Source organism: Mytilus galloprovincialis, chromosome 6 (assembly GCF_965363235.1).
Source record: "Mytilus galloprovincialis chromosome 6, xbMytGall1.hap1.1, whole genome shotgun sequence".
In the NCBI taxonomy this organism is placed as follows: domain Eukaryota; kingdom Metazoa; phylum Mollusca; class Bivalvia; order Mytilida; family Mytilidae; genus Mytilus; species Mytilus galloprovincialis.
The window spans coordinates 30,858,030-30,871,266 of NC_134843.1; the positions used below are offsets into that span (position 1 = coordinate 30,858,030).

Sequence of the window (13,237 nt, forward strand, 5' to 3'; positions counted from 1 at the left end):
AGAATTGAATGCCGATTGTGTCATATTCCACTTTGTGACATTTTCAATGAGTGTGAATTTGCATGGCGGGTAATACATATATAGCAGAAGAAGGCGCTCACGTGATATTTACCAAATTTAAATAGATAGTAATTGGCAGTCACAGAAAAGTGGAGATATTTGATTGTTGTGTCAACATTCCGATGAAAATTGATAGATGTTATACCTCTTCAGAAGGGAATTTACGAAATATCTCATTTTGAAAGTAAATTATTTTGTTTTTGCTAGAATTCACTCACCATTTTAATCCGTTGTGTTTTTAATCACACAAGGATAGCCGTAAGAGGGATCAGCTACTATTGGACATATTCTTTCCCTATTAAATATATTGGTGCCACCTGAAACCCAACTAAATGAAACAACAGTACAGACATAAAGGCAACGGAAAATAAACTTAGCCTTACTTGGTTCAGACACTAAATTTTACAGAGAATAGAGGACTCAGTCTGTTCAGCTATCACTATGTACAAGTACAAACTCGTTGATAAGTCTAATTCAGTAGGTCCTACGAGTAGAAGAGAATGAGATTCTGATTCAATAATTGGAACATATCTCTCCTCATTTGTGGAACAGATGTCCCATAATAGTCTACCATAACTATGATGGCATTCAGGAATTAGGTTCTAGTTTTGAACTTTTCATCAATGCTAGTCTCACCAGACTCTAAACATGAGGCACCATCTGATAGGCCTGTACACTAATTGGATTTGTATTCTGTTTTGTTTTTTAAGTTGAAAAAAGTTTATTTAAATGCAATCAATAAAACGAGGAAGATAAGCCATCATAAGGTCTGATTGCCAATGAGACAACTCTCTGCAAGAGACCAAATGACACAGAAATTAACAACTATAGGTCACCATATTGCAAGTATTGTTTTTTTCTACTTATGATCAAATATGATTTTGTGAATTTTATGGTAAATAAAAAAAAATATTTTTGTGAAAAAATTACGGTATGGTATTTATTATAAGGAACAGAATAAGGTAGCAAAATGAGGTACTGATTTGTCTTGGTCCCGAAATGTCTCCTGCCTTGTCAAACTGTCTATCAATCATGTCTACTTAATATGTCTCCTAAAGTGCCAAACTCTATTAAACTTGGAGCTGAATCTTTCGAGGTGACGCACTGTCCTGTAAAGTTACTTTATCTACAAAGCGCATCATTGATTCGGATCAGTAAGACTGGTTTCCGAGAATAGTATACCTTTTACTTGTTAAAAAGTACCTGACAAAGAACCAGTTAAAAATTATCGATTGCAAGTAAACATGTTGAAGGAAAAGGTTTTGCTTTTGAAAAAACAGAATACAGAAACATGTCAAATTAATATCTGTTTTCTTGTTTTTTGTTTATAATAAATTACTTTGTTCATCAAAGTTGGATTAAATTTATTTTCAGCAGAATAACTGTAATTGTCCCGACGGACAAACATGATACAGCTTTTACTTGTCCGACCATTTTCCCCTCTGGTACCGGACAATCGGACAAGCGTTATTGTCGAGGCCTGATGATGGTGCAGCCTTGTGAGCAGAAACCCTATATACAAAAAACATGCTGGAAATCTAAGCTTAGGAATATCGTATTAACTGGGAAATATATACTCCGTATACAAGTGCTGCTTGACTGCTGCTACAAAACGAAATTTTCAAAATTGGCACTGATATCCTCTCTTTTGTCGTATAAAATTGTTCTCAAAGAACCCTCATTTTCAATTTATAGAAGTAGTCAAAATATGAGGGAGACGTCGTATGATAAGTGATAAGTGTTCAACTTTTACTGTTTCACTGTATTGTATCGTATCGATGGATCGAAACACGGCAGTGGAATCTGTTTCTCTGAAGACGCTTCTATGATCTGGAAGCCAACATCATCTTTAATTTTCCCCCCAATTATTTGCAAAAGATTCTTTTGAGACGTCACTAAACATGGTGGCATATTTTCAAAAGAAAGTACAGTCTTTTGTAAATCATCATAGGTTAAAAGGTAAATATATTAACCAATTTATCAATTTAATCTTTTAAACAGTTTTAGTTTGCTTTATAACTATTTTGATCTGAGCGTCACTGATGAGTTTCATGTAGACGAAACGTGCGTCAGGTGTATTTAATTTTAATCCTGGTACCTTTGATAACTAATTAGTCAAAATTAGATTGAGTCAAGGCCTTACCGAAAAAGATATTTTACCAACATTAACTTTAATTTTGTATACGATATCTTACAATAAAACGTATTCAAGGTCAATCATTGGTTTATATCAATATAAAAAAGACAAGCCATCAAAATTTGGCCGTTTTGATATGGTATTTTTTGCAGTTTTGGAGTTTTGACCTATAGCTGATATTAAGTGAAACATCAAATAAAAATATCTTAATATCTGCTAGACTGAAACTGTAGTCCGTTTACCGTCTAAGTGCAACTTAACATGTCAAAATATTATCACTGTCAACGTTCTATCGTTAGAATAATTCTTCAGACCATTAAATGTGTTTTCTAGTAAGTTTTTGACACAAATGAGATAAATAGACAACCTATACTTCAAGGTTGAGAATATTTGTCTTTTGCGGAAAAAAGAAAACCAAAGAGGTTAAAATTCAGAAAATATGCAATATATATGAAAAGAACATGTGTTATGATTGCCAATGAGACAACTATCCAAACGTTACTGTCATTCTGGTTTCCTTTTGGCTATGATGTGTCTGTTATTTGATTTATGATTTTGATTGCATACAGGTCTTCGTTTACTTTTCTATTTTGAAATTCAACCATTTTTTACACATTAAACATCAACCAGAAATACGTTTTGAATCATTTATCCACTTTGAACTGGATGCCATCTAGAACTGCTATCACCTAGCATTTTTAACTGCTTCAAATATCAATCTGCATAGTTATTTCGCTGATTTGAAAATATATGACACAGGCGCTTGAGGATGGACTACCTGCTTTGTTTTTGTTTATTTGTTTAATAAATATTTCTTAATGTTATATATCTAATGCGAGGTCACTCTTATTCATTTGATTTAAAAATAGCAGTTATTCATATAGGATGCCCCTCTATATTCTCATTTTGTTTTATCGCCACACGGTTAAAATAAAAACGTTGTGATTGGTTTAACGCTGTCACGTGGTGACCCCCTATGAGACCGTAGGGGGTTAGTAAATTTCATAGGGGTTTCATGACACGTTAATGGTGACGTCATCTATTAATGTTGTTGTGTTTCATTGTTTATTTTTCAACATAACGCAGCAGAAAAAATCCAGCGTGCGATAAATTCGTTATACGGTTTACTACTGACCCCCCTACGGACCATAGAAGGTGAATAAAATCCATAGGGGATTCGGCCTCCGGCCTCATCCCCTATGAATTCTACTTACCCTCTATGGATCCGTAGGGGTCAGTAGCGAACCATATAAATTATAGTAGTTTATCATATATAAACTACAACAAAATGAGAATAAAGAGGGCATCATATATTTATAACTGCTATTGTATTCAATTTCATGAAAATATGGAAAGAGGGGCATATTATATATCTTTATCTATAATAATATTCCCGATAATTACTAAAAGCTGCAAAATTTTCTTAAAATTAACAATTCAGGGGCAGCAACCCAACAACGGGTTGTCTGATTTGTCTGAAAATTCCAGGGCAGATAGACCTTGACCTAACGAACAAATTCAGATTCCTCTAAATGCTTTGGTTTCTGAGATATGAGCCAAAAACTGCATTTTACCCTATGTACTATTTTTAGCCATGTCAGCCATCTTGGTTCGCAGGCGCAGTCATCCGAAACATTTTTTAAACTTGATACCATAATAATAATTGTGGACAAGTTTGGTTTAATTTGTCTTAGTAGTTTCAGAAAAAAAGATTACAAAAATTTACAAAAAATGACTATAAAGGGCAATAACATTTTAAGGGGGTCAACTGATTATAATATATATATAATATTCAAGATAACAACCAAAACCGACAAAATTTCCTTAAAATTTCCAATTCAGGGGCAGCAACCCAACAACAGGTTGTCTGATTCATCTAAAAATTTCAGGGCAGATAGATCTTGACCTGATAGAAAACATTTATACCCATGTCAGATTTGCTCTAAATGCTTTGGTTTCAGAGTTATAAGCTAAAATCTACATTTTATCCCTATGTTCTATTTTTAGCCATGGCGGCCATCTTAGTTGGTTGGCGGGGTCACCGGACACATTTTTTAAACTAGATACCCCAATGATGATTGTGGCCAAGTCAGGATTATTACAGTGCGATCACTTAAAAGGTAGGTCAGCAGTGGTTTTTCTTTTTGCGATTTATGAATGGAATGTGAAAAACTATATCTCGAGTGAATGCGATTGATAGTTTAGATTATTTTTACCGATAACCGCTACGAATTTCAGCTGACGGTGACTATAGCTGCTACAAATGACTTAAACAAACATTTCTGTTATATCAGAAATTCAACACATTGTACACAACCTAAGAGAAAATTTCAACAAAAAAAGGTTCGAGCTATGACACATTCTGTATATAAGTCTGGCATTTCAGTTGTTGTTGTTTATTGATGAACCCTGTATATCCTATTTTTTCATTTATCAATTTGTACATACATTTAACTGTAAGTTTACTCCTTTAATATCCTTATATGTGGTATAGACTCGGCTCATTGTTGAAGGGTGAATGGTGATCTACAGTTGATTTCATCTACACTATTTGGTCTATGGTGTTCACACCACTTCTTATTTTTTTTAGGTACCGGTATACAGAAGATCTGGGCTTAAAAGGCCAGAAAGAAAATCACTGGAGACATGAGCACTAAAACCTCTTTCAATAGCAGCTTTGGAGGGTTTTCCATATCAGTACCTTATAATACACTTTATCTGTCTCTGGATATGTTGAAGGGAATAATCATAGAGTAGTCTATGAAAAATTGGAGGCAATCAAATAATGTATTTCATAGGTTTATGGAAAATAGTGGAGTGACAAAGTCGATGAATTTTCAACTTTAATGGACCACCCTACCTGCAGGCTAAATTATACATTTTTGGATAGAGAAATGATTAAAGTTTAATGTTTGCCTGGTCGTAGAATCAAAATATGGTGCATTTTTTTTTAATTTGGGGTTAAAGTGCAGTGGTCGATTTTTTCACCGAAGTACATTTATTTCAAACGGGGTTATGAACAATCAAAAAATAATATCACATTTGCTTTAATAAACAAAATTTAATTCTTAAATGAAGCAATAAACTGTAACAATTCACTATCAAAAAAAAATTTATTAAAAAAATTTAAAAAAATGGCGATTTTAAAGAAAATTCAGATCAGCAACAATATTTACACACAAGATAAACATGTTTATGACCTTTAATTGGTATTTTTTTCTTCACATATACATTTTACGATGTATTTCTGATTTATACGTTTTCTCAAATTAAAAGAGAGTAAATTATGCTTCTGGTATGGTATATGCCATTTGTCAGTGGCAAATATTTCACCAAAGGTATGTGAATGAGATCGAAACAATTATTTCCAATGCGTCATTGTTATGTGTACTCCAATAAAAATACATATTGTACGGATAGAAAAACAAACTTATCCTTATTGCAGGACAGCTATGCATACATGAAACCCATAAAACAAATAAAAAGTGGTCAGTCATAAAGGGCAGTTGCAAATGCAAAACAAAACATACACAAAAACAAAGAACCAAACAAAATACACAGGTTCAAATAATCGCATAGTCGAAGTGATATTAACCACAAAGAAACCAACTGTAATCATTTTGTTAAAAATAATGTCATGAATATATACAGCTTTACATGATTCACTCAGACGCCATTTTCATCGTCATCTTCTTCACTAATTTGAATGTGAGTAAGATAGTTTCTACAACTCTCAGAACCTTCACACGAACAATTAGTTGTACAACCTAGATTTTGCTGGTTGCAGACACAATTTTTATCGCAAGCCTTTTTACCCTTGCATGTGCAAATAAGGACTTGAAGGAAATCTGCTGACATAGGTCCTTCAAACAAAATCGGTAGTAAACCATTTTTACCCTCTTGCCAACCAGAGTTTTTGGGCTGTCTGGTTGCTGGTTTTGCAATGAGTGAATGCATCCAAACCTGCGTCTGTAACATTGGCCGGAGGATGTGTTGTAAAAAGGACGCCTCGCATGGGGGTAATCTAACAAGATTCATATCTTTTGTTGTGGCAAATTTCACCCTTAACTTGTTCAGGTCTTCATGTAAATCACTGAATTTCCTCTTCGGATCGTATAAAAAAGCAACAAATTTGCGTCCATCATGAATGGCGGATTCCTGATCTCCCGTTGAAAAACCTATCTGAAGGGATTGAAAATTGTCTGCACTTTTCTGCAAAAGTTTGTACATAGACTTCTTTCCGAGACCAAAAAAAGAAGAAGTCGTATCGCATCCTGTGAGGGCATGTGTGGTTGGCAGTAAATTACAGATTGAGGGTTCAAGTGAGCGACATATATCGTAAACAGGTAGCAAACGCCTTCCAACTTTCAAATTTGATACTGACCCAGTTTGCATTTTGGAACCACATCTCCTCTGTATTTTCAAGTTTAGGAAAATAGTGGACACAGAGCACTAACACATCAGTGTCAGATGACTTTATAATAATACGACCTTTTCTATCATTCGAAAAAATATTGGCATCTGCAGATACACCGAATGAAGAATCATTCGTGTATCTGCTTCTTCTTGTGTGCTGAATAAGTCAGTACAATTTGACAGGCCATCACAAGAAAATCTCTTGACAACTTCTGGGTTTTCAAAAACAACCTCGAGAAACAATTCGGTACCTCCCTCTAATGGATCACTCATGTTTGAATGCACATAACTAACCAAATCAGACACATTTTGTTCGTCGCGATTCATTGCTGTTGGTTTGTTTTCTTCGTGTTCACCTTCTGTGTCGGTCGATAATCCAGATCTTGCTCTCATTTCACCACTGAATCCTACAATGCCGCCACAACCTTTGGAATCTTTAATGATAGTTTTTTCTGTGGCCATGTCACTCCAGATACCATTAAAGGTTCCAGGCTTTTGTCTGACTGCAAACTCACCTGACAAAAAGGAGGACTTAACCGTTTCTGGTAAATTTAACATATCCAAAACGTAGGCTGGAGTCCACCTAGCATAGTTTGTCCGGTTAGTTATGAAGAAGTATGGCAACATTGCAGACACTGATTTCAAATGTAAAAGCCACAAACCATCCCGTTCAGCTCTTATATTCTGTAACAATATTTCAACGGCATGAAGAAACATATCCCAAAATGCAAAGGTTGGTGATATACTACAATAATGTGTTCTGAATTCTTCAAACAAAGGTAAAATATGTTCTTCAAAAACATTGAAGAACTCCTCAATATCTTCAGTGCTTTGTGGTGTGCTGGGGACAGCAAATGAGCTATGACAGTCAAGGAACACCTTCCACACATTTGGTTGAATCGGTTTCATACGGTTTTCATCTCTACACCAATTAAAGAATGCCTTAAACAAAAGAACCATAAGAGCCTCATGGCCAATGTTAATCCTCGAACACCACGATTAAACTGTTTACCAACTAGCATTTGATCAACTGTATTTGAAGCATAAATTCCAGAGTCTACAAGTAAGTCAGAGAGCCCAGCTGATGCCCATAACGTACCAACTGTTGCTATAAAACAGGAAAGCCCGTGAAACCCACCGAGTCTTATTATATGGGAGTGAAAAACATCCGGCATAGACCATTTCACCTGTTGGGCGACAGCATATAATTGCTGATCAAAAGTTTGTACAGCGTATTATTGACCAGCACGATTTGACATATCTAAGCATTGTTTCATGGTGATATATACTGTTGCCATGTCGCTAGGTTTGGCGTCAATGACCGGAGCATAGGCTACAAACGTAAATTCATATTTTGATTCAGATAATCTTTTGTAGAAACCGGTCCAAAATGGGACAATTTGTTCCTTACTTTCTACAGAAATAGGAATAGGATCAATGCTGCGTCTCGACAGTATTCGAAGGAATATCCAAGACATGTCAGCAACATCTAGTCTTGAATCAATAAAGCTCGACACAATCTTGTCATAAGCATCTGCATATCGTGGGGGGGGGGGGGGGGCATAACGTTCTTTTGGCTTGTCGTAAGGTAAGCAAGCCATAAGTTTGGTATTAGAATCATCCAACGTCAGAGATCTCTCTGGTCCACGTTTAACCTTAATGGAACTAATACTTGCGTTGGATGTGTCATTTTGATACTGAAAGACAGCTCTAGCCATTGAGTGAAAGTATTCTTACCATCTGTAGTTTCAGCATTAATATCAATATTATCAGCCCCCTCCTGAATAATATGACCACCTTCTTCAAAAGAAGAAATCTCATTAGGTAAATATGATGTGTCTTGGATTCTGCCTATTTCAAAATTTGCTAGACTAGTCAGATATCTTCGTACTTCTGAGTATGATGAACAAAAGCCATGTGAATTTAGATTTTCAATCAGGGTTTTGGAACCAAACTCATGGTGGAGTAATGCCAAACCAAGATGAAATGGGGTAAAAATGCCTTTATCCAATGAAACAATACATTCGGCTATTGCAAGGACTTTACGCATCACATCGACAGGAAGGTCAGAAACATTACCCTCTCCATTGTATGACTTATCAATAATCCACAACAAAAACTTTGTTAATAAGCAAGGAGTGTGCTGTGTAGAATAAGACAACGATATTTCAGATGGTGTTGGGTAAGTCTAATTTGAAATATCTAAGGAATGCAATTGTCTATCGGTAAGGAATTAAAAATCCGGAAATTCAATGAATTTCATAGCAATGTTTATAAATTGCTAAAAATATAGATATACTCATCCGAATGAGCTGAAGTTGGTCTCATAAGTTTAGAAAATGAAGTTTTATTACTTTTCACATAAAGAACTTTGTAATATATCGATAAATTATGAATTACAAGTTTTGTAACCTCTCCTTTCAAATAAAAAAAAGAGTATGCATTTTTCAAAGGGGATAAAAAAGTTAAAAATAAGGTTCAATAGAACAAATTTTCATTTTATAATATACATGTGTAGTTACTCTCTTAATAAAATCCAAAATTAAGAGTTTGTGGATTATAAAAATGAAATCATGTTAAAAAATGTTTTTGGAATGCATTTCAAGTTAAAATCGAAAATTCATTTTCTTTTCACTCTCAAAAAAAATTGCACCGTACGAAATGTCTACGACCGGGCAAAAAAGTTAGATTAATGTATTGGCTTTGCAAAAATATAATTTCCAGCCTGCAGGTATGCCGGTCCATTAAACTCGTAAAATAAGCACCTTTTTCGTGATTTGTCACTCCACTAAAAAGAGCACATCTCACAAACATGTTTAACCCCGCCGCATTTTTGCGCCTGTCCCAAGTCAGGAGCCTCTGGCCTTTGTTAGTCTTGTATTATTTTAGTTTTAGTTTCTTGTGTACTATTTGGAAATTAGTATGGCGTTCATTATCACTGGACTAGTATATATTTGTTTAGGGGCCAGCTGAAGGACGCCTCCGGGTGTGGGAATTTCTCGCTACATTGAAGACCTGTTGGTGACCCTCTGCTGTTGTTTTTTATTTGGTCGGGTTGTTGTCTCTTTGACACATTCCCCATTTCCATTCTCAATTTTATTTTACAAACAGTATTTGCAGCACATACGGCTATTTAGTATACTGAATCAATAACAAAAGAAATTTGTCTATATATATCTGTAGTTTATCAAGATCACAGTGAAAGTCAAGTTTTACTTTCATAATTGACAAAGAAATGTACATCATAAAAATTAATGTATATATCAATAAGATTTCACAAAGGAATAGAATGTCAAAAGTATATCAAGGATGGTAAATTAGCTAAATGCTTGCATTAAGTAAATATTGACAATACTAAACCAAACTTCATAACATTCAACTAAAAAATAATACCATGTGTTATTGAAACCAGGAAAACTGTATTTCCCTATTTGATTACAAAAGTTTGTGAAATACACTTTATTTTTGTCTACAGAAAAGGTATGTTTCAATCAAGTCAACTGTATACTAAATAATCTGCTGAAAAATAGAAAATAACAAAAAATAAGATCTATGAGTATGGAAAAAACAATATTGCAAAAGTGGGAAAAATTAAAAAAAAAAACTTTAATGTTAATGACAAAATTTAATTTACATTAAAAAAATTGTATTAAGAATGAAGAAAGGGCTATGCATAGAACATCATGTTACAACTGCCTTAAAAGGAATCAACAAAAATCGATTAACATATTATGTTCAACATTATAGGCAAAATAAAATGTTTTTTTTTCAAATTAAAATTCACATTATGTTTAGTCTTTCAAGAATGCCTTTTTTTGCAATCTAGAGTTCTTAATATGAACCCTGTATAGATAATTCTTAGTATGTTTCCCCTTTTCTTATTTATAGAAACATTTCTACACAGATGAAAATGAAGAGGTGTCATAATTGCAGTACACATTTAAGGTATTTAAGACAATGTATAGCACATAAATATTAAAATAGTGAAACAATTTCATTCTTATTTTTTTTCACACTTAATCCATACATTTTATATGATAAAAGAGGTTTAACATATCTCTAATCTGTCTTAAGGGGGTTCGCGGGTCTAAATCATTTATATAGGATTTATCTATATTTTTCTATAAATGAACTTTATCTTATAGTTAATAGAAAAATAAAATAAAAAAGTGGGGTCACCGTTCATTTGCGCTCACAATTTGCCTTCGAAAGAAGCATACATTTTTGTAAAGGCGGTTTTTTTCTGTTGGAGTAATAGGAGAAATAAAGGTAATATCGAAATAAAAGAAAGAAATTTATTACAGAAATCGCTAAAATTTTACAATAATTTAGTTTAAGTACAGCTTATATGGAAATTATATTAAAAAAGATAGGTCACCGATGAGTTGAAAAAGATATTTCAATTTTAGAGCCAAAAAATGGCATTTTTCCACCAAAGGGAGATAATTTGGAACTTTTTCAATGATGTATACATTTGGAAAGTCATCTGGGGCCAACACGAATTGATTGTTTTGAATGATTTTTGTACCATATGATAAAGTAACAACTACAAAAGGAAATAAATAAAATTTGTAATGAAAAACAAATGTTTGGTTTTTTTCTGAAATTTTTATACCCTCGAGCCTCCTTAATAGGTTACAATTTTGACACAGGTTCCTTTTAGAGCTTTCATAAACATAGGTTTTTTTTTATAAAAAAGATTATATTTGAACAAAGTATCATGGGTTTCAATCAGTTACCTCTCTGAAATATGAATGACAAGAAAAAGATATCATAATATATAATTCATGACCAAATAATAAAAAATAAAAATAATAAAATTTTACTACACAAAGTTACTTACACAGATCTTTGGTAATAATATCTTAAGGGGTAGACCTTGGTTCAGGGAGATAACTCATTAAATTAGTAATGCGTTTGTAAAAGTCAAGTTTCATCAATGTATTTTAAGTATTTACCTGAAACAGAGTGGAAATAATCTATGTTACCTAGAAGCTTAGAATATATTTATGAAAGTGGTTGACACAAACATACTGATGATTTTATGAATTATGTCCCTTAACCTAGGTCTACCTCCTTAAATGTAAATAAATTATGCTGAGGTTTAAAGAAAAGGGTCTCATATGGACACAAAATAATTAGTCATCGAGCACTTTGAAAATGAACAGTATTGGAACACATGTTATACCATGTTATGTTTTTACCTGAATAATAAATAGTTGGTTTTATTTCTAAAAATCTGTATCAATGTATCTGTTGTATGGTTTAAATGTTTACGCTATAAAGTCATTAACCAGTAACAGATATGAGACAAAATAAAATACAAAACAAAGGTAACAGTATTTCTTACCTTTCTTTTAGACCCAAACCATCCATAAAACAAAATTAATTTTTCTTACAATTCTAACAAAATTTAAAGAAAAAAAGCAACCGACCACAATTTATTAATTTGAGCCAAGAAGAAGCATACCACACATAGTTAGAGAAGTTTTTTCGACTGACTTGTTAATATAAAATGTTTCTAAAAATAAAATCAAAAGACTGAAAATCAAAAATTTAGAAAAGAACCAGATGCTCCGCAGGGCGTAGCTTTATACGACCGCAGATGTTGAACCCTGAACGGTTGGGGCAAGTATGGTCACAACATTCAAGCTGGATTCAGCTCTAAATTTGGATTGTGATTAAATAATTGACACAGCATAGGTTTCTGACACAGAATGAATGTGTTCTAATGAACTTAAAATTTTTGTTTTCTCTTAGAGATATTCACTATGCTGTTGAATATTAATCCTCTCAAAAAAATGTTTGAAGAAATTTTCTTTTTTATTTATGAAATTTCAAATGAGAAAAATTGAACCCAATTTTTTTAATCACATCCCCCTTTCCCTTATTCCAAAACTAATCTCAATTAAAATTTCTAATGGAGTTTGCAACAATAACTACTCATTTAAATACATCATAAAATATTAAGATGTAAAAAAACTGCTTGTTATCACTGAATGGTAAAGATTATTTTAATTTATCAGTTGGTAGTAAAAAGTGAATATACATTGTATATTGTATATAACAAAGATTTAAGTTGATTCTGGACAAAGAAAGATAACTCCAATTAAAAAAAAATCTTGCTATTGCACAATATTTTGCAATTAGATATTTCTTGCTTACTATTCTGGACAAAGAAAGATAACTCTAATTAAAAAAAAATTTGCTATTTCACAATATTGTGCAATTAGATATTTCTTGCCATTGCGCAATACTGTGCAATTGAAAAGACTTGCTATTGCACAATACTTAATATAATAATTTTAGATCCTGATTTGGACCAACTTGAAAACTGGGCCCATAATAAAAAATCTAAGTACATTTTTGGATTCAGCATATCAAAGAACCCCAAGATTTCAATTTTTGTTAAAATCAGACTAAGTTTAATTTTGGACCCTTTGGACTTTAGTGTAGACCAATTTGAAAACAGGACCAAAAATGAAGAATCTACATACACAGTTAGTTTTGGTATATCAAAGAACCCCATTTATTCAATTTTTGATGAAATCAAACAAAGTTTAATTTTGGACCCCGATTAGGACCAACTTGAAAACTGGGCCAATAATCAAGAATCTAAGTACA

The 13,237-nt window shown here is 33.0% G+C and overlaps 1 long non-coding RNA gene across 1 annotated transcript in view; it reads left to right on the top strand.

The window, feature by feature from the left end:
* The first annotated feature begins 855 nt into the window (after positions 1 to 855).
* LOC143079354 (uncharacterized) overlaps positions 856 to 13,237 on the top strand; it is a 48,735-nt gene continuing 36,353 nt past the window's right edge. The window contains exon 1 of the long non-coding RNA XR_012979397.1: positions 856 to 891. This is a non-coding gene — a long non-coding RNA (uncharacterized LOC143079354). The remainder of the gene's footprint in view (positions 892 to 13,237) is intronic.